Here is a 26,906-nt window from a genome sequence, read left to right on the forward strand (position 1 = left end):
TTCCTGACCTCAGCTCTGCTCCTGCCTTGCCTTTGCACCAGGCGTCCTTGGGGATGGCTTAGGGGCCGGTGGGTTGCACACTGCCAAGGGCTCCAGCAGGGAGAGCTCTGTCAGAGGCAAGGGAAGGGCAAGTGCAGGTCTCCTCCAGCGGTTGCTTGACAGCCCAGACTCAGCGCCGCACGGTGAGCACCAGGCTCCTTGGACCCCTGGCGGGGCTCTGGAGCCCCGCACACCTCGAGTCTGACTCCGTGGGCGCCCAGTAGCTGCCTCACACACGTAGGTTCCCTAGCGCTCTCCTCTCCAGCAGAGACGTGTGCAGGTGGTTGAGTCCTGCACCTGTGTGTCTGGGCTCCTGCCCACAGCCCCAGCTCAGGGGAAGCAGCCCCTGATCCTAGACCGTAAGGAGGGGCAGGGAGCCGGCGCCTGGAAGCCGAGTGAACAGCATGCGGGAATCGAGCTTCCTAGGGGGAAGACGAAGCAGCCCAGCCGCCTTAGGCTGCAAGCCCTGCTTGGGCGGAGTCGAGTGCGCCTCCAGGATGGCAGAGCTCCAGCTCTGCTCAGAGGCCCGATCTGGCAGAGTTCCTGGTGCGAGGCTGCTCTGCCCTGGGCAAACCTTGCCCAGACTTGCCTCGCTGCTAGGCTTCCTACCCAGGAAGGAGCAGCCTTTGCGAAGTTGGGAGACGCCACTGGCGCCTTCCTGGCCTCAGCTCCACTCCTGTATTGCCTTTGCACCTAGGCCCCAGGCGTCCTTTGGGAGGCCTTAGGGGCCGGTGGGTTCCACACTGCCAAGGGCTCCCATAGTGAGAGGTCTGTTCAAGGGAAGGGATGGGTATATTTGGAGTACAATCCTGTATCAGATGTGAGGCCCACACCTTCACCCTGAACGCTCACTCTGAACCCTCACCCCGAACCCTTACCCTCACCCACGCCCTCACCCTGAACCCTCACCCTCACCCTCTCCCTGAACCCTCACCCTCACCCTCTCCCTGAATCCTCACCCTCATCCTGAATCCTAACCCTCACCCTGAATCCTTACCCTCACCCTCATCCTGAACCCTCACACCTCACCCCTCACCCTAACAAGTTTGGAGGGCTGTTCCACGAACTCTAACCTTTACCCTACCCTAACCCGACCCCCATCCACATCCTAACCCTAACCCACATCATAGTCACGCCCTCAGCCCTATACTTACCCTTGAAGTACCTACCCGCATCTTCTTCATTTTTGACACTTCCCATGCATAACAAAAGACGAGGTTGTAAGGTTTCAAACATGGATCCAAGACCCATTATCCACATAAAAGGGATATAAATACTATGATCATATCATTTAAATCTCTTGCATCACCAAAATACCTCTCCACCACTTATCCAGTCGCCATTGATGGATCACATCTATCTCATACATTTTATAACTTAGCAATCAAATACGCACCAGGACTCTGGGTAATTATAGAGACAAGATTTATTTATACCATAAATATTTCAACAAATTCCACTTTCTACGATGAGTTCAATCTTCACAAAAGTAGGATGAACAGCACCTGTTTCCACTAGGATCCATAGAGCGTGAAAATCTTAATGATGACCACCAGAAAGGTCAGCACGGTTGATATCACAGATTTTTCAGTGTTCCAATACAAGTTCTACCCAAATCCATAAAGAAAGACATACGCATAGGAAACTACAAATTGAAAGCAAGTCTATTGAGATAAATATTGGACATCAATTGTATGAATCTTTAAGGCATAACTGCAGACATTCTTCAGACATTCTTCAAATTCATAGAATGACAACAAAGTATGGCTACGTACAATCCATTCGGTTTTATGAACCACTCATGAATAACCTCACAAGCCATTTGAAACCAGATGACAATTTCAAATAGCTTTGATCTACAAACAAGGCTGTAAGACAGAAAGTTAAAATCGAAATACATGAAGTAAATCCTCAATAGATATGAAAACATCCCATGGTAGTGAAGTCAATTAGCATTAGTTATTAGGGCTTTCATGCACAGACTCATCTCTGATCGATGTGATCCCAATTCATATTTGGCAAAAAATACGAAAGCTGATCTTAACAGTCATATTATTTTTCTTTGTACCCCTAAAAAGAAAAATGAACATGAAAAACTAAATTAAGCTTGGAGGCTCACATTTCCCAATCGGTATACAAAGCAACAGCATGTCAAACTTTCTAATTCACATATGCATTTAAATGAAATTGGATGAAATACCCCTAAATAAACACATACTTCTATGCCCAATGTTTCACAAGGCAGAAAACGCTCAATGAATGAAACTGAGAGGGTAACAGCCAGGAAGGCCAGGGGTCTCCAAAGGGAGGAAATGGGGTGCAAGTGTCAGACAGTTGTTATCTGTCACTTCCGAGGCAGGAGGAAACAAGCTGTTATCTTTTTTCCCCTTCTTGATACAAATTTAAACAGAGATTTTCTCTTACAATTCTGTGTTGCTATAATGACACCTGGTTCCGCCTGAACTTCACTTTTCTCATACTTTGAGCTGACCAAGGCATTTTTCTCATGGAAAGGTTTGCCTTAAGCTATGTGAATGTACTATGTATTTACCCTAGACTCTATCTTCAAGTAGGTTCTGCCTAAAGGCTCAGAACTGACTTGACAAACCAATATGCTTTACTCATACATGGCTCTCCTGATCTATGTGAATGAAGCTATCCATTTGCTCATATCAATCGTTTTATGGCCCAGGATGACTCACCTGGTGCCACGGTCATCTCCATATATCTTGTGGGTGAGGGGTCTGCTGCCATTCCTTTCTCTAATGAGTAGACTGCTAGTAGCTAGATAACATCCAGCCAAAGATGAGTAGGGGGGCACTCTTTCTGCCCCCTTCTGATGTCTATGTCAGAAGCTTTCTCTCTTTTATACTTTAATAAAACGTTGGGACACAAAAGCTCTGACTGATCAAGCCTCATCACTGGCCCCGGGTTGAATTCTTCCTCTAAGGAGCCCAAGAATTCAAGCATCTTTCATGGTTAGACAACAACCTTTCCAAACAATGGTCTTTTCAAAAAAAAAAAAAATGATGATAAGTGATGAGTATGCATATGTCTACGAATGAAATGGGACCTATATGTCAAACCACATAAAAATATATCTTCCCTCAACATACATATAACACAACCAGGCCTTCACATGCATCGATTCTCCAACTATCAAGTCATACAAATATGGATGTAAAATATCACAATACATTCCAAAGTTTAAAAGTGATGGATATTGACTTTCGCCCGCTGGTGCTTCTTTTTATGTCATCTCCATTATATTAGCTATGACAACGAATCATGTGCTGTGCGAAGTCACTTACATTGTGTCCAACTCCTTGGGATCATATGGACTAGGCCCCACCAGGCTCCTCTCTCCATGAGATTCTCTAGGCAAAGATACTGGAGGGGGTTGCCATGCTCTCCCTCAGGAGATCTTCCTGCCCCAGGGATGGAATCCATACCTCCCATGTCTCCTGCATGGGTATGTTCTGCATGTTCTTTACCATTAGAACCACCTGGGAAGCCCCAAGACACATGAACATCAGTGGATTTGGGGATCCACGGGGCATATACAGAACCATTCCTCCAACAAAACTGAAGAATGACTTTAAAATCTCAAACAAAACATGAGTATATGTGTTCACAAACTTCATGGAGCAAGGGTTTCTTCGATCTGAAAACTGGCATCGATGAAGGACTGTGTGAAGAATACTTCAAAGTCTATTTGGCAAACACAGCCTACGTTGGCTATATTTAGTCCTCAGTTGAATGGAATGTCATGAGTACTGGTCATTTCAAATAAGTAGCCTATGACGCTGTTTACACTTATTGGGACGCGTGGTATACCACATTCACACATTTCAGTAGCATTGGTGCAAAAACGATACATTTCTCAGGGGAAGCTTCTACATGGACTCCTGGGATCAGAGCTCTAACTCATACACACATACTTTTCCTTTTAAAATGATCCTGCATGATAAGCAAACAAAACACTGGATGAACACCTAGACGGTGAGCTCTGTACTAAATGATTTTAAAGCCAGTAGATGGAATGAGCTGATGAGGAAGACTACAAACGAGTCATCTTCTTCAACTTGGTCAAACTGCTCATAGTCATACAAGTGAATGAAAAGTTGAGCCTGTTGTCATTAAATCTGTTTAAAAGAAATAGAATAATAAAACAAATTAGTAAATCTTATTTTCTTAATAAACATTGTATTATTTCTGCACAGCTTTGTTACTGGCATGAATAGAATATCTACAATAATAACTTGTCACAGTGAAATGGATTCACATTCGATATCGATTCACATCTATAATTGATGCCATAGCTGTTTGATACTATTGCTTGAATGAATGCAACTTATGTGACTTCACAAACTACAAACACGACTAACATAATAGGTATTAAAAAACCTTGAGTGACATGAGCGTGAAGACTTAGTAGAGTTGCTCTCAAGAATAATGATACTATTATTCGCTCTAGCCATAGTACTGGAATCTGTACATTAACACCCCTGCAAAACAAAAGGAAAGGATAGAATAATAATAAAGGAACTTCATAACTATATTCCTACTGTAAACATTCAACACTATGTTTTCTTTTAAACTGACTTTCATATTTGGTCTACTGTAACCTCTTCTGTGTTCATTTTATGCTAAACTTATTGCTAACAGTAAAATTACCATACGAGCTCTAATTAATTTTTTTTTTTACTTGCAAAGCTACTGATAGAACCAAAGGCCAATATCTACATCAAACAGGAGAAACGGAATGGAAACTGTAAACAATTTTATGGAAGAACATTTCCGTGCTCCTATTCAGTCAAATGGGCATTCAAAAGGATGTGATTTTTCTGAAAGTTTATTTCAGAAACTTGGAATTGGATGACTGCAAACAATAAAACTAACAATATATTGATACATAATATTAATAATATACAGTGGGTCATTCTTTTTTTATTCTGCCACAGCTAACAGACAGAAAGTCAGTTGTCATAACTACTACTAACATAAGACCCTCACCGATAAGTGAAGATATATAGGAAAATCCATAATAGCTCTAAAAACCATCAAAGATAAAATGGTAATTAAAAAATACACTGACAGTTTAGCTGGTATAAGAAACAGGATGATTATGAAAGCAAAGCCAACAATCATGGATAGGCCATGGAAGCCCGTGGCTGTCACCAGTGTTGACTTATATCCTTCATCTGAGGTTGTTAAAAGCGCTTGGTAAAATCCAGAGGTTTGCAGCAGTGGTAACCTCCTGAACAGACTGAAATAAAAAGGGTTTCCAGAATATCCTGATGATTTCCATCTACTAGGCTGTGATGAGCTCAAGCAATGCATACTCCAGAGGACAGAAGACAGACAGGTTGGGAACACGTCTACTGCACTTACGGAGAAAGGGAATGTTGCTGCTCAGCCTAGTACAAGTGTAGAAGCAACACCTTGGTGATTCGACCTTTAAAGACTCGATACATATGAGAACGACTGGTATGAATAAACCTTCAGAAGTGCTTTCTCAGACCTCCTCCCATCATAAGCACAAGCATAATGAAAACGCTGAGTTTTCATGGTCTCACCCAAAATAAGACTCACTTATGGCTTTGCTTTGAGAATAGTTGAACTACTCATTGTTCAAGAGAAATGATCCTTTCTTCTCTGAAGATTTGTGAATCATTCACAGGGTGTGGTGAATAAACTACTTAAGGGTCTAATACATAAAAATGCAATAGGCTAAGCACAGAGATGTTTTTCTCCCTTTCTCAAAGGATGGAACATTTTGTATTTGCACTGATTTTATGTCTTGACTTCATGTACAATTATATACTGATTTTTTTAGTTGACATACAATAGGACTAAAAATATTGATATAATACTGATAACTCATGTTGGTATGTGTGGTTGTCACATAGGATTCACAGGAGATTTAAATTCACAGTTGTCAACATAAAGGATGAATGCTATTTAGCTTCTTCGTGAATCTAGACCACGAATGAAGAGTTTTCCTCAACATATTTCACTGAGAGAAATACAAGGATGATAGGCATAATACTATGCTTCGACTCATGGATATCTAAGCATTGCTCACAATACAGATCTGATTTTCAACATCAGGGTTCTTTCAGTGTCCTTGAACAGCATTTGTTTTTCTGTATACAGAAGAAAAAACTCATGAGTATCAAACTGGTTCACATAAAACATGTGTATGAATTGTTATCTTCCTGAACCAGGGATCAAACCCACATCACTTCCCCCTCCTGCACTGGTAGGCAGATTTTTTATTTATCAACTGTGCCACCTAGGAATCGACATACATTTCAAGGACCACTGCCATCAGCTTCTACTGTTCATGACCAAAGTAGGAGAAACAACATTGGAAGAAGTACTCATAAGGGTACTCATAGGAAGTACTCATAAGTCAAGGAACTGTTATACTGGGTACTCTCGTTGTTACTGGGACAAGTCAGTTCCTCCGATGATGATGGGTATAACTGAAAAATTATTACAAATGCATGGGCTGCGATGTCTACGTGATAAATGTGTTCCTCTTATACTATTGCTTCAGGGATGCCTACTTCAGCATGAAGGAATGCACTTCAAGGGATGCCCGCTATTCCAGCTCAAGCAACAGATAGTGAAGTGCAGATCATTGTCCTTTGTTGAAAATAATCAGCACTTTGTCAACATAGGGAACATGCCAGAGGGACCCTTGGGATGGAACTCTAAAAACAGGTTGGGCCCTCTTTTTGCCAAGCCCTGCGATAAAATACAAATCAGAAAAAGAAAAATAGCATCGGTTTTGTCAGGACTTCCTCATCTTTTCTTTCTCGGTAGCAGGAAGCAGACATTGAGGCCAGAGGACTGCAGGATTTCATTGTGAACTAACGTTGGGTGGGGTGGAAGCTCATCACTCTAGTAAGAATGTGGTTCAATAAAATGGAATTTCATTCACTTCATGGACATAGAGTTCTATAATCCTTCATTAAGGAATTCAATAAGCTATATTTCCTTACACCTTCACAATCTCTTGGTTTACGAGAACATCAATTGCTAGTCCAGCACTTATACAATGAGTGTTACAGGTAGTATGAATGTATAAATGATGATGAGCAATGACAGGAAGTTTATTTAATCTCTGTTTGAATTCTTGATTTTTTATATAATTTTTTATAATATCCTTACAGATGTGAATATTTTACTGACATGTATAAATACACGTTGAGTAGTGCTATGATAACTCATAGTGTTGGCACAATAAATATCATGGTTACTATGTGCTTTTCATATATTCCTTTTGAGATTCTCTTCCATTATACATTATCATAAGATATTTAATAGTTTCCTAAACTGTACAGTAGGTCCTTGTGGCTTCTTTTATATATAGTAATGTACTTGTTAATAATTCAAACAAAAACTGGTACACAAATACTCATAGTGACATTCACAATAGCTCAAAGGTAGAACTCATTCAAGTGTCCGTTGGTGGGAGACTGAATATGCAACACAAGGTATATTCAGAAGCTTGAACGGTATTCCACCATACGAAAAAGTACATTAAATGGTGCTGCCACTCTGCAAGACATTACAGAAATGACTCCAAAACAAACACATGGAATAAATACATAGTTCGATTCCAATTCAAGCTATGTACCCAAAAGGATTGGGAAAGGGGGCTGAAAAAATGGATACTTCTTCCGTCATACTCACAACAGCATGATTCACACTGGCAAACAAACAGAAGTGATCTAAGTGTCCATGGCAGCCAATTCCATAAACAAACTGTGGTATACACACAATGGAATCTGATTCGGCCCTTCAAAGTCAGTAATTCTGACAATGCGACAATGTGGACAAACCTTATGGTCATTAGATCATGTGAAATAAACCAGACCAAGAAAAGACAAACGTTCTGTGATTCCACTCATATGAGATATCCAAACAAGTCAAATCTGTCAGAAATAGCAGAGAGTGATTCCGACCGATCGAAAAGAGTTCATGTTTCATGGACCTCAGTTTCCCTTGGAAAAACTGACTTCCCGTGATATCTCCAAAACCAATTAGACAAATAATTGGAAGCTATATCCAGTCAAATGAATGTAGACATAATGTTATATACAGTGTACACCAAACTCACTCAAACTTCTTAACAGACAAAAGGCAAAACTGTATCTATGGTACCTCAGCTTAGCTTAAAACTGTATCTACAGTACCTCACTTCTGCTTATAAAATTTAACAACAACAACAACAACACACTAAAGTCTATCCAAAAAAGGATATAAAACATATATAACATTAACTTTAAAGAATTAGACATTTAAACTGTGAAAAACCTTATTCACAAAACTTAAACACAAGCCACAGGAAAATATATTTATAAAATACATATCTGATAAAGGATTGTACTCCAAATATACCAAAAAATCTAGAACAATCTCATAAAAAATGTATACACCTAAACACCTGGCCTACAAAAATATAAAGATAGCAAATAAGCCTATCAAAAAGACTCAAAATCACATATCATTAGGAAATTACAAACTAAAATAACAGTGAGGTAGCACTGCACACCTATTAGATCCAGTAAACTCAAAAAAAAAAAACGGGGGTAGGGCACAACTTCTCCGGTGGCTCAGTGGTAAAGAATCTGCCTGACAATGCAAGACACTCTAGTTTGATCCCTTACCCCAGAAGATCCCACATGCCACAGAGAAACATAGCTGGATTTTTCCACAGCTAAACAAAGCTCACCTGTGACCTGAATACTATATGGCTAGCACTTACTAAACAGCTTTGAAAACGTCCAGACAAAAAGTATCACATGATTATATACAACAGCTCTACTTGTAATAACTAAAAACTTTCAAATATCAGGATGTCTTCAGTAGATGACAGTGTAAACAAATGGGGATACATCCAAAGTGAAGGGGAGCAAATGCTACCACAAAATATACCACCTCAGCATGAGAATTAGTGGGACCCAATTAACTTTTTTTTTTAGAGGACACATGATCATCTCTGAAACCCAAGTTCAAGACAGCCCTTCTGTGAGTCACATTTACCAGAGAAATCTCATTTCAAAGGAATCCTCTCTATATGCCAGATAGAAGGATGAGACACAGTCTTTTGAAACTCTTTTTTCTTTTCTATCGATAGGGAAAGCTAAGCCGTAAATCTGCACAACAACCATACCCTTCCTTTCCTTTGGTTGTATCTGTAAAATATTTGTTTCTTTTTTAATTTGGCTGCGCCAGGTCAACCTTCATTGAGGTAAGCCAGATATTTAGCTACAACATGCAAATTCTCCTTTGTGGCATGGGAGATCTAGCTCTTGGATCAGGGAATGAACCTGGGCCTCCTTCTTTGGGAGTGTCCAGTCTCAGCCACTGGACCACCAGAAAGTGCCTGTTTTGTTTTCAGATGAAGATGGAATCTAAGGTGATATCTTGGGCCATTTCAGTCACTGACTCAGTTTCCTGAGTTTCTCCAAAGCACGCACAAGGTGCACATTATTAAACTGGTTTGCAAAACAAGAAAAGGTTGTCTGCTACAACACTGTATGCTTACAAATATCTAAATGGTAAATGGCATATTATTTATTTTTAATTACTATGGGGGGGGGGGGAGAAAGAATGCAGGATTCATACATGTTACCACATGAATAAATATTAAAACCATCTTCAGTGAAAAAGAAATCCACATAGAAAAGGCCACCCAGAACCCTTATTCACCATGTCTGCTTTCAATCCATCAAGTTTGTCCAAATAACTGAAAATCTCAGTAACACTCTAAATAAAGAAAAAAGGATGACGATGGAAACAAAAGATATATTCATACACTTGAACAATTGCTAAAAGTGGAAGTGGGGCAGTGGATTACATTATAATGTAGGTACCATATGATTTCCTGATTTTGGAGATTATGTGCTGGTTCTGCAGAAGGTACCCATTTTGGATAAAACACATAGAGTATTTTAGATGATGTGGCAAATGCTAGCACTTGTTCCCATTGCTAGGCATTTTCTGTACATTTTAAATGACTGGAAAGTATACTAGGTTTCAAAACAACCATGTCAATACCACAAAAGAAATTTAGAGCAGACAGGCAGGAAACTTTCTGATACAGGCCAAGACTTACCCAGATGAAGTTCAAGGGAAGCTGCGATGCTCACTGCCCGTGAAGGAGTCCACGTGGAATGAAGAAGTAGTGTGGGAAGTCTATTAGTAACCACCATGTCTTGGGTCCTCTGGATGACCTACTGCAGGAGAAACAGATCTTACAGATAAAATGTTCCACATCACTTCACAAAAAGTTGTTAGACTACATTCAGTAAAGCTGAATCATTTTGGATTAATTTACAATCATAAAATACTACCCTTTACAGTCCAAAAATCACTTGCATTTCTATACACTAATAACAATCAGAAAAAAATATTAAGAAAATCCCACTTAAATAAAACATCTAGCAACAAACTTAATCAAGAACATAAAAAACCAGTAGTCAGAAAACTAGAAGGCACTGATAAAGAAACCAAAGAAAATACAAACACACAGAAAATTATTCCACGCTCATGCACTGGAACAATGAGGAATTAAAAGGTCCATTCCAACCAAAGTCATCAACAAATACACGGACTGCAATCACAAAATAATATTCAATGGCATTTTTCACAGAAATAGAAATATTCCTAATATTAGGCTGCTACTGTTGAACAGGACCTTAAACGGCCAAAAAGACTCTGAGAAAGAGGAACACAGCTGGAGGCATCTTCCTATCCCTCTTCAAACTACATCACGGAGCTGTAGTGACCACCACAGTGAGGAACTGGCAGGAACACAGACACATGGACTCCAGGAGAGAATAGAGAGCCCAGAAACGAACCCACCTGTACATGGTCAGTTCCTGAAAATCAAACCAGGAACGAGCGAAGAGGAAAGGACAGTCTTCTCAAGAAACAGTGACAGGAAAATGGCCACCTACACGGAAGAACATCAGTGTTCATCCTCTACATCATCTAAGGCAAATCTAACTGAAAACCCACCGCTTTGCACACGGAGCTCTTTCCCCCTGAGTCCTCTGAGATGGACCTCCAGTCAGCCCTCAGCTGGACACAGGAAACGTCTACTCCATCCTCATTTTTCGCTCTTGCAGCGCCTCCCTGCTGGTGGGCACTGAGGCAACCCTGCTCCTCTCAGCCTGGATGCAGCCCTGTTATCCAGAAGCCTGAGCCCCGATGGTCCTGAGGAGACAAAGCTCCCGCCAGCTGCTCACGGAGCAGAGTCTAAAGGCAAAGCGTCCTGCGCCCGCGGGTCAGAGGGGCCTTTGGCGCCCCCTGCGGGCCACAAGAGAAGAGCGGGCAGCCCGGTGCTCACAGACCTCAGAGGGCTCACCCAGAAGCAGCTCTGCTGCGAGCACTCAGACTGGAAGCCCAAACTGAAATGGAGCAGAATAGCTCCATGACCCTCCGCAAAACATGGCTAAGGAACAATCAGAGCCTGCATGGAATGCAGCCATAAAAAGGAACACATTTGAGTTTGTTCTAATAAAGGGGAGGGAAGTCAGTCAAAGAGAGAAAAACATGGAATCTAGAAGGATGGTACTGACGAGTCTGTTCACAGAGCAGCAATGGAGGTGCAGACATAGAGAACAGACTTACAGACGAGGGTGGGGAACAAGAGGGAGAGGGTGAGATGAATGGAGAGAGCAGCATGGATGCAGGTACACCTACATTTGTAAATAGACAACCAATGGGAATTTGCTGTATGATTCAGGGAACTCAAACTGGGGCTCAGTAGTAACCTGGAGAGGTGGGAATGCGTGCGAGGTGGGAGGGAGATTCAAGAGCAAGAGGACATAGGTACACCTATGGTTAATTCATGTGGATGTATGACAAATCAAACCAATATTGTAAAGCAATGATCAATCAACTAAAAGAAATAACTTTAAAAAAATATGAACATAAACACAAACTTTGCAACAAGGTAACTCCATTTAAAAAACTATAGAATTTTAGAAAACTGCAAAAGTTCTACATGACCGTTGGTCTGGTGATCAGGTCTAACATACACAAAACAAGCCAACTTACCAAATTATGAATATAAATTATTTAAAACATTGCCTTTTATCATTTCATACATTTACCCTGTGGAGGACCTTACTCGAGAGAACCAAAAACAAACTGTTAAATGAACCACGGACCACCCACCCTGGCCAGGCAACAGAGAAAAGAAAACACTTGCAGGAATCATCTTACAACAGGAGGTCCTGGGAAGGAACAAGGAACGAACAAGCTACCACCAACCAGAATTCTGGAGAGGTCAGGAGATGGGAGGCTCCAGTTCAGAGGTCCTACCAACCTCCCAGGATCCACTTCGCTGGAATCCATCTCAGCTGAGTGATGCGTGTGCCCCCAAGAAGGATCCCAATTCAGAATGCCTGGCAAGAGACAAACCAGAAATGAGCCCGATGACCATAAAACCTGAGACTGTGAGCCACGTGACAGAGTGGTTCTCTCCGTTTCCCTCACCCTCCTGCCCTCCACCCTGGCAGCCCTTCCCAATAAAGCCTCTCGCTTGGACAGCACTCCTCTCCTCAGACAACTCATTGCCCAGTGTCAGACAAGAACTCACTCTCAAGCCCTGAAAGGGATCCCCCTTCCTTCATCAAAAGCAATATCCAGGAGAAAATATCTTCAAAACGCTATCTTGCAGAGAAGGAAATCAGAGAAGGCAATGGCAGCCCACTCCAGTACCATTGCCTGGAGAATCCCACGGACAGAGGAGCCTGGTAGGCTGCAACCCCGGGGTCACTAAGAGACGGACACGACTTCACTGAGTGGCTTCACTTTCACTTTTCACTTTCATGCACTGGAGAAGGACATGGCAACCCACTCCAGTGTTCTTGCCTGGAGAATCCCAGGGACAGAGGAGCCTGGTAGGCTGCTGTCTATGGGATCGCGCAGAGTCAGGCACGACTGAAGCGACGCAGCAGCAGCAGCAGCAGCAGCAGCAGCAGCAGCAGCAGCAGCAGCAGCAGCAGCAGCAGAGAAGGAAATGGCACCACCTGCAGTACTCTGGTCTCAGAAATCCCAGGGACAGAGGAGCTTGGTGGGCTACAGTCCAAAAGCAGGGCATTTCTGATGGGAGGAAACAGTCCCAGGGAAGCTGAGCTGCTCACCAAAGGCCCCAGAGCTTTGGATAGCACACCAGAGCTGGGGCTGAGGATTCCCAGCTGCCATGCCTCTTGATCCTGGCCTCTTTCACTAGATACATGTGTGGAAAACTAGTCTAAAATATGCCCTGGTGGTTCCATAGTAAAGAATCCACCCCCCGGTGCTGGAGATGCATGTGCGATCCCTAGGATGGGAAGATCCCACATCCTATGGAGCCCGTGTGCCACAACAGCCGAGCGAGCCTGTGCTCTAGATCCTGGAAGCCACGATGCCGAGTTCACATGCTGCAGCCACTGAAGCCCGTGAGCCTGTGCCCCTCAACAAGAGGAGACACTGCAGTGAGAAGCCTGCAAACCACTAGTTATGGCCCATGCTCACCAAAACTAGAGAAAAGCCCACACACAAAGAGGCAACACAGCCAACAATCAATAAAACTGTTTTCCTAAAACAATGCATATCTGACAAAGAAACTGTATTCGAATTGTCCAAGAACACTAGAGCAAACAAGCCCATTCATAATTGGTAGCGACTGAAATAGACACCTGGCCACTGAGGGTATACTGATAGTAAACTATCATACAAAAACATACTCAAGATACTGGTGCAATGCATGCAGAGCCCCCTTTGAAAGACAATCTGACAGTTTTTTTTTCAGTAACCACGTGGGACAAGCACTGAATTCTGTGTATGACAAGCGGTGGAAGCCAGGTATCTTACCATTGGAATGCAAAGTTACAGATAAACAAAAGGAAACGTTACAATGTCCATGTCGTGGTGGATCAGGTTGGAGACATCACAAATTACCTTTAACTGAATATGTTCAAAGGTGAGCTGGAATACATGTATATATATATATATATATATATATATCCATGTATTGTCAGCTGAGCATATTGAGCTCCTACATGTATGTTTTAAATATCATTCTCTAATAAAAGGGAACAGGAAACATCTCCAATGGCCCGGTGGTAAAGAATCTGCCTACCGATGCAGGGAACACGGGTTCAATTCCTGTGTAGGAGATTCCACACGCCCAGGGGCAATGAAGCCCTTGAACAGCTCTTGAAGTTTGCATGCTCCAGAGCCCAAGTTCTGCAAACAGAGAAAGCACTGCAATGAGAAGCCATGGCACAGCAACTAGAGGGTAGCCTCTGCTCACTACAACTAGACAAACGAGCAATAAAGACCCAGCACAGTCAAAAATAATGTAATGTTTAAAAAAAGGACAGTTCTTTGAAGAAATGACTGAGACTAGGGGTGAGACTGTAAATATATGAGACAGGGTCATCTTAAATTATGAGAAATTAAAGAAACTAAAGACAACTATCAAGCTGTCCAAACTGATACAAATGAATGATGACACAGTGTTATCTGTATACACCAGCAAATAACAATCTGAAAAGGAATTTAAACAAACGATTCCCTTTCAGTCATGTCAACATTAATAAAAGACTTTGCTATGGACAGAATGAGGATAACAAGACTGGCACACTGGAAATGATACATGATTGCTGAAAAATACCCTAAAGACATGGACAGATATGCCATAGCGATGAAAAGGCTTCAGTTGGCAATACCATGGAATGCATCTTCAATCTGAAATGAAGATTCAATATGAATTTCAAAAGGCTGAAAGGTGGTTGCTAAACCACAAAAGATGCCAGCATTCTTGGACTCCAGAGGAGAATTCAATCCAGGGCAAGTGACGAAGCTTGATGGCTCAGAGGTTTTCTGTTAAAAAGTTTTATTAAAATATAAAAGAGATCGAGAGAGCTGCTGACGTAGACAGTAAAAGGGGGAAGAGTACCCCCTGCTAGTCTTTAGCCAGATGTTATAGAGCCACTAGCAGTCTGCTAATGAAAGAAAGACAATGTGTCAGAGAATGGCACCAGGCCCCTCACCCACAGCATGCATTGAGATAACATTGGCAGCAGATGAGTCATCCCAGGCCATAAAATGATGGACATGAATCTTGAAGAAAGGCAGATTTCCAAGCAAATATATAGTTTCATTCACATAGATTAAGAGAACAAGGTATGAGTAAAACATACTGGTTTGTCAAGTTTTTTCTGAGCCTTTAGGGGAAACTGACCTGAAGACAGAGCCTTGGGTAAATACATAGTACATTAGCATACCTTAAGACAAACATTTCCATAAGAAAAATGCATTGCTTAGTTCAAGGTTTGAGGAAAGTTAAATTCAGGTGGAGCCAGGAGTGGTCATGGCAACACAGAAATTTCTGAGAAACCTTTTAAATTTGTATCAACATGGAGAAAAAAAAATGCAGCACTCTTTTGTCTCCTCCGGCCTCTTAAGAGAGAGAAAAAAACGTCTGACACTTGCAGTCTATTTTCTCTGTCTGGAGACCCCTGGTCTTCCTGCCTGTTATCCTCTCCAGGCCTGTAGGAAGCAATACACTAGGCTGCTTGGGAAAACCGCGCGGGTCTGAGCTTTATGCAAAGGGGTAAAGCAGTAAAACCCTTGGCCCCAAAGGCGAGGCTTTTCTGCGACCGCCATTTTAGTCGGCTCCGAGACTGCAAACAAAGAGGGCAGAATACATGGTTCCCTGCTCCGCCCAGTCCGAGTTCCCTTACCTGTGGCCCACAGCCCTGCGCTCTGCTCGCTGGATGCCAATCGACGGGGACCCAGGAGCCCACGAAACGAGCATTCCCAGCTGCAATGGCGAGCCCTGAGAGCCCTGGCCCCCGACGCGCCGCCATGTTCATCCCGCCCCAGACCCGCTCACGTGAGCCGCGCTCCTGACCAGCAGCCCAGGCTCGCCCCGCCCCCGACGCGCTCACGGTGCGCCCCACCCCCACGCCCCCTTCCAGGACAGGCCCGCGGGACCGCGACTGCCTCCAGGTGAAACACAAGGACAAGCAAATCCACCCCACCGAGACAATCCAAGCTTTTTCTCAGCTGATCTGTCTATGATTTAGGGATAAAACTATGACTATAGAAAGCAAAGATGACCTAGGACAGCCATGATAGTCTATAGAGCCAGACCCTGGCGGGCAGAGGCTTGAAGAGGGTCCGGGAGCTCTGTTAGAACAGCAAGCCTCTGTAGCGTAGCGGTTAGGTGCGCTGGTGAGCAGGCAGATGATGGTCTGTAAGTCAGGAGTTCAAGTCTGCAGCTTAACTCTTTTGCTCTTAGGGGGCGGGGGACAGCAACAGGCGGGACTTAGACCAGAAACGTTTATTTTTATTTTAGAGGTTTATTGTTTAGCTTAGGGTTAGGGTTCGGGCAACCCCCCAACTTGTTCAGGTTCGGGTTCAGGGTTAGGGTTAGAATTTGGGGATCCCCCCTCTTCTAAGAGTTCGGGTTTGGGTTAGGGTTCATGTCAGGGTCAGGGTTCGGGTTACGGTTAGGGTTAGCATTAGTGTTGGGGTTACAGCTTAAAGTGAGCCCTAATAGGGCCCATAGTTCTTTATTAGCCTGCCCTGGCGGGCTGAGGCTTGAAGAGGGTTCGGGAGCCCTGCTGAAAGCAGCAAGCCTCTGTAGCATAGGGGTTAGGTGGGCCACTAGGCAGGTAGGCTATGGCCTGTAAATCAGGAGTTCAAGTCTCCAGTCTGACCTTTTCGCTTTTAAGGGGCAGGGGACTGCAAGAGCCAGGGCTTAGACCAGAAAATTTTTTTATTTTAGAGGTTTATTGTTAAGCTTAGGGTTAGGGTTCGGGCAACCCCCCCCACTTGTTAGGGTTCGGGTTCAGGTTAGAATTCGGGGACCCCCCTCTTCTTAGAGTTCGGGTTTGGGTTAGGGTTCATGTCAGGGTCAGGGTTCGGGTTACGGTTAGGGTTGGCATTAGCTCTAGGGTTACAGCTAAAGTGAGCGCTAATAGGGTCCATAGTTCTTTATTAGCCTGCAGTGGCGGGGTGAGGCTTGAAGAGCGCCTGGGAGCAAGACAAAACCCAGTAATCCTCTCTAGCGAAGCGGTTAGGCTGACAACCAGTTAAACATCCAACTTGGCTCTGTAGGTCAGGCATTCAAGTCCCAGTTTTGCCTCGTTTGCTTTTAGGGGGTGAGGGACAGCAAGGGGCGGGGCTTAGGCCAGAAAAGTTTATGTTTATGTTAGAGTTTTATTGTTAGGGTTAGGTTTAGGGTTCTGGCATCCCCCCAACTTGTTAGGGTTCAGGTTCAGAGTTCGGGTGCGGGGAATCCCCTCTCTACTTAGGGTTCGGGTTCAGGGTTCGTGTTTGTGGTTTGGGGTTCAGCGTTTGGGGTTAGGGGTTCGCGGTTCTAGTTTGAAGTTTGGGGTTCCGATTAGGGGTTCAAGGTTCAGCTTAGGGGTTTGGGGTTCGGGGTTCGGGTTAGGGGTTCGCGGTTTGGGTTTGGGGTTTGGGGTTCGGGTTAGGGGTTCGCGTTTCAGATTTGGGGATCAGGTTATGGGTTCTCAGTTCAGGTTCGGGGTTCGCAGTTTGGGTTTGGGGTTTGAGGTTCAGGTAAAGGGTTTGGGGTTCGCGGTTTGGGTTTGTGGTTTGAGGTTTGGGTTTGGGGTTTGGGGATCAGGTTAGGGGCTCTCGGATTGGGTTAGGGGTTCACAGTTCGGGTTTGGGTTTGAGGTTAGGGTGAAGGGTTTGGGGTTTGGGGTTCGCGGTTTGGGTTGGAGGTTTGGGATTCGGGTTAGGGGTTTTGGGTTTGGGATTCGGGTTATGGGTTTGGGTTTTGGGGTTCGCGGTTTGGGTTTGGGGTTCTGGTTAGGGGTTCGGGGTTCGGGTTTGGGGTTTGGAGTTCGAGGTTTGGGGTTCGTGTTTCAGGTTAGGGGTTGAGGGTTGGGGTTTGGGGTTCGCAGTTTGGGATAGGGGTTCGCGGATTTGGTTAGGGGTTAGGGATTTGGGGTTTGGAGTCTGGGATTTGGGTCAGGGGTTCGTGGTTTGGGGTTCCAGTTATGGGTTTGGGGTTTGGGTTCAGGGTTGTGGGTTGGGGGTTTGGGGTTCGGTTTTTGGGTTTGCAGTTTGGGTTACGGATTAGGGGTTTGGGGTTTGGGTTTGGGGTTCGGGAATTGGGATTCGAGGATTGGGGTTGGGGGTTCCGATTAGAGGTTCAGTAAGTGAGATTTGTGGATCGGGGGTCAAGATTTGAGGTTTGGGGTTTGGGCTTCGGGGGTTTGGGTTCAGGGTTTGGGGATGGGGGTGTGAGGTGCAGTTTCGAGTTTTGCTGTTCAGGTTAGGAGTTAGGGGTTGGGAGTTCGGGGTTCGGCTTAGGGGTTTGGGGTGTGCGGTTTGGGGTTTGAGGTTTGGGGTTCCGGCTAGGGGTTTGGGGTTTGGGGTTCGGATCAGGGGTTTGGAGTTTGGGTTTGAGGGTTGGGTTTTGGGGTTTGGGTTTCGGGGTTTAGAATTCGGGTTAGGTGTTCGCAGTTTGGGTTAGGGGTTTGGGGTTTGGGTTGGGGGTGTGGGGTGTGGGGTACGGGTTAGGGGTTTGGGTTCAGGGTTTGGGGTTCACTTTATGGGTTTGCGTTTCCGGTAAGGCATTAGGGGTGTGCGGTCTGGGTGTGGGGTTCGTGTTAGCGGTTTGGGGTTGGGGGTTCGGGTTCCAGATTTGGGGTTCGGGGTTTGAGTTATGGATTCGGGGTTTGGGCTACATGGTTCGGGGTTTGTGGTATGGGGTTTGGGGGTCGGGGTTTGGGTTTGGGGCTCGGGTTAGGGGTTCGGGTTCGAGTTAGGGGTTCACGGATCAGGTTAGGGGTTTGGGGTTCGGCGTTTGAGGTTCGGTTAAGGGGTTCGCTGTTCTGGTTAGGGGTTAGTGACAGGGGCTTCTGTTTTAGGGTACGGGGTTGCAGTTCAGGTTATGGGTTAGGGGTTTGGTGTTTTGTTTTCGGGTTATGGTAAAGGGTTCAGGTAGGGGATTGGGTTAGGGGATTCGGGTTCAGGTTTGGAGTTCGGTGCTTGGGGTTAGAGATTTGGATTCGGGAAATGGGTTGGGGTTCATGGTATGGTGTTCGAGTTAGGGGTTTGGGGTTCGGAGTTTGGGGGTTCTTGTTCTGAATAGGGGCTTGGGGTTTGGGGTATGGGGTTCGGCTTCGGGGTTAGAGGTTTGCGGTTTGGGGTTGCGGTTTGGAGATTGGAGTTTGGGTTTGGGATTAAGGGGTAGGTGTTTTGGTTTGAGGTCGGGTTAGGGTTAAGGTATCAGGTTTCAGGTTCACTGTTTGGGGATTCGATCTAGGCATTCAGTTTACGGGTTTGGGATATAGGGTTTTGAGGTCAGGGTGGAGATCGGGGATTGGAGTCGCGATTAGGGGCTACTGAGTGCCGCAGAGGCAAGGGCTCCAGCAGTAAAAGCAGGCTGCGCGAGGCTGGGAGACGGCACTGGCGCCTTCCTGGCCTCAGCTCCGCTCCTGCCTTGCCTTTGCACCTAGGCCCCAGGCATCCTTGGGAAGGGCTAAAGGGCCGGTGGCTTGCACACTGCCAAGGGCTCCAGCAGGGAGAGCTCTGTGCCAGGGAAAGGAAGGGCAAGTGCAGGGCTCCTCCAGCGGTTGCTTGGCCGCCCAGACTCAGCGCCGAACGGAGTGCACCAGCCTCCCAGGGCCCGTGGCTCTTGTTTGCAGCCCCGCACACCCGGAGGCTGACTCCCTGGGCGCCCAGCAGCTGCCTCACACACGTAGCTTCCCTAGCGCTCTCCTCCCCAGCAGAGACGTGTGCAGCTGGTTGGGTCCTGCCCCTGCGTGCCAGGGCACCCGCCCACAGCCCCAGCTCAGGACAAGCAGCCCCTGAGTCAAGACCTGCAGGAGGCGCAGAGGGCCCCCACCTTGTAGCCGAGTGAAGAACTGGCGGGGAGGCGAGCCTCCTCGAGGGAAGAAGAGGCAGCCCAGCCTCCTTTGGCTCAAGCCCTACTTGGCTGGAGCCCAGTGCGCCTCCAAGACGGCAGAGCTCCAGCTCTGATCAGAGGCCCTATCTGGCAGAGTTGCTGGCGCGAGGCTGCTCCCCTGGGCGAGCCTTGCCCAGACTTTCCTCGCTGCTAGGCTTCCTGCCCGGAAGAAGCAGGCTGCGCGAGGCTGGGAGACGCCATTGGCCCCTTCCTGGCCTCAGCTCTGCTCCTGCCTTGCCTTTGCACCTAGGCCCCAGATCCTTAGGGAGGGCTTAGGGGCCGGTGGCTTGCACACTGCCAAGGGTTCCAGCAGGGAGAGCTCTGTGAGAGGGAAGGAAAGGCAAGTGCAGGGCACCTCCAGCGGTTGTTTGGCCGCCCAGACTCAGCGCCGAACGGAGTGCACAAGCCTCCCAGGGCCCGTGGCTCTTGTCTGCAGCCCCGCACACCCGGAGGCTGACTCGCTGGGCGCCCAGCAGCTGCCTCACACACGTAGCTTCCCTAGCGCTCTCCTCCCCAGCAGAGACGTGTGCAGCTGGTTGGGTCCTGCCCCTGAGTGCCTGGGCACCCGCCCACAGCCCCAGCTCAGGACAAGCAGCCCCTGAGCCAAGACCTGCAGGAGGCGCAGAGCGCCCTCACCTGGTAGCCGAGTGAAGAGCTGGCGGGGAGGCGAGCCTCCTCGAGGGAAGAAAAGGCAGCCCAGCCTCGTTTGGCTCAAGGCCTACTTGGCTGGAGCCGAGTGCGCCTCCAGGACGGCAGAGCTCCAGCTCTGCTCAGAGGCCCGATCTGGCAGAGTTGCTGGCGCGAGGCTGCTCTGCCCTGGGCGAGCCTTGCCCAGACTTGCCTCTCTGCTAGGCTTCCTGCCCGGAAGAAGCAGGCTTCGCGAGCCTGGGATATGCCACTGGCGCCTTCCTGGCCTCAGCTGCACTCCTGCCTTGCCTTTGCACCTAGGCCCCATTAGTCCTTTGGGAGGGCTTAGGGGCCGGTGGCTTGCACACTGCCAAGGGCTCAAGCAGGAAGAGCTCTCTGGGAGGGAATAGAAGGGCAGTGCAGGGCTCCTCCAGCGGTTGCTTGGCCGCCCAGACTCAGCCTCGCACGGAGTGCAGCAGCCTCCCAGGGCCCCTGGCTGGGGTCTGCAGCCCCGCACACACGGAGGCTGACTCCCTGGACGCCAAGCAGCTGCCTCTCACACGTATCTTCCCTAGCGCTGTCCTCCCCAGCAGAGACATGTGCAGCTGGTTGGGCCCTGCCCCTGCGTGCCTGGGCTCCCACCCACAGCCCCAGCTCAGGGTAAGGAGCCCCTGAGCCAAGAACTGTTGGAGGCCCAGAGCGCCCCCACCTGGAAGCCGAGGGAACAGCTGGCGGGGAGGCGAGCCTCCTCGAGGGAAGAAGAGGCAGCCCAGCCTCTTTTGGCCCAAGTCCTCCTTGGCTGGAGCCGAGTGCGCCTCCAGGACGGCAGTGCTCCAGCTCTGCTAAGAGGCCCGATCTGGCAGAGTTGCTGGCGCGAGGCTGCTCTGCCCTGGGCGAGCTTTGCCCAGACTTGCCTCTCTGCTAAGCTTCCTGCCCAGGAAGGAGCAGGCTGCGCGAGGCTGGGAGTCCCCACTGGCGCCCTCCTGTCCTCAGCTCCGATCCCCCCTCGCATTTGCACCTAGGCCCCAGGCGTCCTTTGGGAGGGTTTACGGGCCGGTGGCTTGCACACTGCCAAGGGCTTCAGCAGGAAGAACTCTGTGCCAGGGAAAGGAAGGGCTAGTGCAGGGCTTCGCCAGAGGTTGCTTGGCCGCACAGACTCAGTGCTGCACGGAGTGCAACAGGCTCCCAGGGCCCCTGGCTGGGGTCTGCAGCCCCGCACACCCAGAGGCTGACTCCCTGGGCGCCCAGCAGCTGCCTCACACACGTAGCTTCCCTAGCGCTCTCCTCCCCAGCAGAGACGTGTGCAGCTGGTGGGGGCCGGCCCCTGGGTGCCTGGGCTCCCGCCCACAGCCCCAGCTCAGGGCAAGCAGCCCCTGAGCGAAGACCTGCATGAGTTGCTGAGCGCCCCCACCTGGAAGCCGAGTGAAGAGCTGGCGTGGAGGCGAGCCTCCTCGAGGGAAGAAGAGGCAGCCCAGCCTCGTTTGGCTCAAGCCCTGCTTGGCTGGAGCCGAGTGCGCCTCCAGGACGGCAGAGCTCCAGCTCGGCTCAGAGGCCCGATCTGGCAGAGTTGCTGGTGCGAGCCTGCTCTGCCCTGGGCGAGCCTTGCCCAGACTTGCCTCGCTGCTCGGGTTCCTGCCCGGAAGGAGCCTGCTGCGCGAGGCTGGGAGACGCCACTGGCGCCTTCCTGGCCTCATTTCCGCTCCTGCCTTGCCTTTGCACTTAGGCCCCAGGCGTCCTTTGGGAGGTCTTAGGAGCCGGTGGCTTGCACATTGCCAAGGGTTCCAGCAGGGAGAGCTCTGTGAGAGGGAAGGAAAGGCAAGTGCAGGGCACCTCCAGCGGTTGCTTGGCCGCCCAGACTCAGTGCCGAACGGAGTGCACCAGCCTCCCAGGGCCCCTGGCTGGGGTCTGCAGCCCCGCACACCCGGAGGCTGACTCCATGGGCGCCCAGCAGCTGCCTCACACACGTAGCTTCCCTAGCGCTCTCCTCCCCAGCAAAGACCTGTGCAGCTGGTTGGGGCCTGCCCCTGCGTGCCTGGGCTCCCGTCCACAGCCCCAGCTCAGGGTAAGGAGCCCCTGAGCCATGAATTGTAGGAGGCCCAGAGCGCCCCCACCTGGAAGCCGGGTGAACAGCTGGCGGGGAGGCGAGCCTCCTCGAGGGAAGAAGAGGCAGCCCAGCCTCGTTTGGCTCAAGCCCTACTTGGCTGGAGCCGAGTGCGCCTCCAGGTCGGCAGAGCTCCAGCTCTGCTCAGAGGCCCGATCTGGCAGAGTTGGTGGCGCGAGGCTGCTCTGCCCTGGGCGAGCCTTGCCCAGACTTGCCTCGCTTCTAGGCTTCCTGCCCAGGAAGGAGCCGGCTGCGCGAGGCTGGGAAACGCCACTGGCGCCTTCCTGGCCGCAGCTCCGCTCCTGCCTTGCCTTTGAACCTAGGCCCCTGGCTTCCTTTGGAAGGGCTTAGGGGCCGGTGTCTTGCACACTGCCAAGGGCTCCAGGAGGAAGAGCTCTGTGCCAGGGAAAGGAAGGGCTAGTGCAGGGCACCTCCAGCGGTTGCTTTGCCGCCCAGACTCAGCGCCAAACGGAGTGCACCAGGCTCCTAGGGCCCCTGGCTGGGGTCTCCAGCCCCGCACACCCGGAGGCTGACTCCCTGGGCGCTCAGCAGCTGCCTCACACACATAGCTTCCCTAGCGCTCTCCTCCCCAGCAGAGACGTGTGCAGCTGGTTGGGGACTGCCCCTGAGTGCCTGGGCTCCCGCCCACAGCCCCAGCTCAGGGCAAGCAGCCCCTGAGCGAAGACCTGCACGAGTCGCTGAGCCTCCCCACCTGGAAGCCGAATGAACAGCTGGCGGGGAGGCGAGCCCCCTCGAGGGAAGAAGAGGCAGCCCAGCCTCGTTTGGCTCAAGCCCTACTTGGCTGGAGCCGAGTGCGCCTCCAGGACGGCAGAGCTTCATCTCTGCTCAGAGGCCCGATAAGGCAGAGTTGCTGGCGAGGCTGCTCTGCCCTGGGCGAGCCTTTCCCAGACTAGCCTCGCTGCTAGGCTTCCTGCCCGGAAGAAGCAGGCTGCGCGAGGCTGGGAGACGCCATTGGCCCCTTCCTGGCCTCAGCTCTGCTCCTGCCTTGCCTTTGCACCTAGGCCCCAGGCGTCCATGGGAGGGCTTAGGGGCCGGTGGCTTGCACACTGCCAAGGGCTCCACCAGGAAGAACTCTGTGCGAAGGAAAGGAAGGGCTAGTGCCGGGCTCCTCCAGCGGTTACTTGGCCGCCCAGACTCAGCGCCACACGGAGTACACCAGGCTCCCAGGGCCCCTGGCTGGGGTCTGCAGCCCCGCACACCCGGAGGCTGACTCCCTGGGCGCCCAGCAGTTGCCTCACACACGTAGCTTCCCTAGCGCTCTGCTCCCCAGCAGAGACGTGTGCAGCTGGTTGGGGCCTGCACCTGCGTGCCTGGGCACCCGCCCACAGCCCCAGCTCAGGGCAAGCAGCCCTGAGCCAAGACCTGCAGGAGGCGCAGAGCGCCCCCACCTGGAAGCCGAGTGAACAGCTGGCGGGGAGGCGAGCCTCCTCGAGGGAAGAAGAGGCAGCCCAGCCTCGTTTGGCTCAAGGCCTACTTGGCTGGAGCCGAGTGCGCCTCCAGGACGGCAGAGCTCCAGCTCTCCTCAGAGGCCCGATCTGGCAGAGTTGCTGGTGCGAGGCTGCTCTGCCCTGGGCGAGCCTTGCCCAGACTTGCCTCGCTGCTAGGCTTCCTGCCCAGGAAGGAGCCGGCTGCGCGAGGCTGGGAGCCGCCACTGGCGCCTTCCTGGCCTCAGCTCCGCTCCTGCCTTGCCCTTGCACCTAGTCCCCAGGCGTCCATTGGGAGGGCTTAGGGGCCGGTGGCTTGCACACTGCCAAGGGCTCCAGCAGGAAGAACTCTGTGCGAAGGAAAGGAAGGGCTAGTGCCGGGCTCCTCCCGCGGTTGCTTGGCCGCCCAGTCTCAGCGCCGAACGGAGTGCAGCAGCCTCCCAGGGCCCCTGGCTGGGGTCTGCAGCCCCGCACACCCGGAGGCTGACTCACTGGGCGCCCAGCAGCTGCCTCACACACGTAGCTACCCTAGCGCTCTCCTCCCCAGCAGAGACGTGTGCAGCTGGTTGGGGCCTGCCCCTGCGTGGCTGGGCTCCCGCCCACAGCCCCAGTTCAGGGCAAGCAGCCCCTGAGCCAAGACTTGCACGAGTCGCTGAGCGCCCCCACCTGGAAGCCGAGTGAACAGCTGGCGGGGAGGCGAGCGCCCTCGAGGGAAGAAGAGGCAGCCCAGCGTCGTTTGTCTCAAGCCCTACTTGGCTGGAGCCGAGTGTGCCTCCAGGACGGCAGAGCTCCAGCTCTGCTCAGAGTCCCGATCTGGCAGAGTTGCTGGCGCGAGGCTGCTCTGCCCTGGGCGAGCCTTGCCCAGACTTACCTCACTGCTAGGCTTCCTGCCCAGGAAGGAGCAGGCTGCGTGAGCCTGGGAGACGCCACTGGCGCCTTCCTGACCTCAGCTCCGCATCTGCCTTGCCTTTGAACCTAGACCCCAGGCGTCCGTGGGTAATGCTTAGGGGCCGGTGGCTTGCATACTGCCAAGAGCTCAGGCAGGGCGAGCTCTGTGAGAGGGAAGGGAAGGGCAAGTGCAGGGATCCTCCAGCGGTTGCTTGGTCGCCGAGACTCAGCGCCGCACGAAGAAACGCACCTCCCAGGGCCTTGGCTGGGGTCTCCATCCCGGCATACCTGGAGGCTGACTCCGTGGGTGCCGATCAGCTGCCTCTCACATGTCGTTCCCTTGCGCTCTGTTCCCCAGCAGAGAAGTGTGCAGCAGTTTGGGGTATGCCCCTGCGTGTCTTGACTCCCGCCCACAGCCCCAGCTCAGGGCAAGCAGCCCCTGAGCCAAGACCTGCAGGAGGCACAGAGCTTCCGCGCCTGGAAGCCGAAGGAAGAGCATTCAAGGTGGCAAGCCTCCTCGAGGTAAGAAGAGGCAGCCCAGCCACGTGCGGCTCAAGCCCTGCTTGGCTGGATCTGAGCGCGCCTCCAGTATGGCAGATCTCCAGCTCTGCTCAGAGGCCCGATCTGGCAGAGTTCCTGGTCTGAGGCTGCTCTGCCCTGGCCGAGCCTTGCCCTGACTTGCCTGGCTGCTAGGCTTCCTGCCATGGAAGGAGCAGGCTCCTTGAGCCTGGGAGATGCCACTGTCGCCTTCCTGACCTCAGCTCTGCTCCTGCCTTGCCTTTGCACCAGGCGTCCTTGGGGATGGCTTAGGGGCCGGTGGGTTGCACACTGCCAAGGGCTCCAGCAGGGAGAGCTCTGTCAGAGGCAAGGGAAGGGCAAGTGCAGGTCTCCTCCAGCGGTTGCTTGACAGCCCAGACTCAGCGCCGCACGGTGAGCACCAGGCTCCTTGGACCCCTGGCGGGGCTCTGGAGCCCCGCACACCTCGAGTCTGACTCCGTGGGCGCCCAGTAGCTGCCTCACACACGTAGGTTCCCTAGCGCTCTCCTCTCCAGCAGAGACGTGTGCAGGTGGTTGAGTCCTGCACCTGTGTGTCTGGGCTCCTGCCCACAGCCCCAGCTCAGGGGAAGCAGCCCCTGATCCTAGACCGTAAGGAGGGGCAGGGAGCCGGCGCCTGGAAGCCGAGTGAACAGCATGCGGGAATCGAGCTTCCTAGGGGGAAGACGAAGCAGCCCAGCCGCCTTAGGCTGCAAGCCCTGCTTGGGCGGAGTCGAGTGCGCCTCCAGGATGGCAGAGCTCCAGCTCTGCTCAGAGGCCCGATCTGGCAGAGTTCCTGGTGCGAGGCTGCTCTGCCCTGGGCAAACCTTGCCCAGACTTGCCTCGCTGCTAGGCTTCCTACCCAGGAAGGAGCAGCCTTTGCGAAGTTGGGAGACGCCACTGGCGCCTTCCTGGCCTCAGCTCCACTCCTGTATTGCCTTTGCACCTAGGCCCCAGGCGTCCTTTGGGAGGCCTTAGGGGCCGGTGGGTTCCACACTGCCAAGGGCTCCCATAGTGAGAGGTCTGTTCAAGGGAAGGGATGGGTATATTTGGAGTACAATCCTGTATCAGATGTGAGGCCCACACCTTCACCCTGAACGCTCACTCTGAACCCTCACCCCGAACCCTTACCCTCACCCACGCCCTCACCCTGAACCCTCACCCTCACCCTCTCCCTGAACCCTCACCCTCACCCTCTCCCTGAATCCTCACCCTCATCCTGAATCCTAACCCTCACCCTGAATCCTTACCCTCACCCTCATCCTGAACCCTCACACCTCACCCCTCACCCTAACAAGTT

General features: G+C 50.3%; 1 long non-coding RNA gene across 2 annotated transcripts; it reads right to left on the reverse strand.

Moving 5' to 3' along the window:
• Positions 1 to 1,450: 1,450 nt before the first annotated feature.
• On the reverse strand, positions 1,451 to 15,959 carry LOC138430380 (uncharacterized). 2 transcript variants are annotated; one of them, XR_011253138.1, is made up of 5 exons: positions 15,804 to 15,959; positions 14,195 to 14,301; positions 12,340 to 12,473; positions 10,175 to 10,295; positions 1,451 to 4,184 (listed from the first exon to the last, which is right to left on the reverse strand). It is a non-coding gene; the product is annotated as an uncharacterized lncRNA (long non-coding RNA). The 2 variants fall into 2 exon arrangements; XR_011253139.1 differs by lacking the exon at positions 14,195 to 14,301.
• Between the last annotated feature and the right edge of the window lie 10,947 nt (positions 15,960 to 26,906).

The sequence above is a fragment of the Ovis canadensis genome, chromosome 25 (genome assembly GCF_042477335.2).
Source record: "Ovis canadensis isolate MfBH-ARS-UI-01 breed Bighorn chromosome 25, ARS-UI_OviCan_v2, whole genome shotgun sequence".
Classification (NCBI taxonomy): Eukaryota; Metazoa; Chordata; class Mammalia; order Artiodactyla; family Bovidae; genus Ovis; species Ovis canadensis.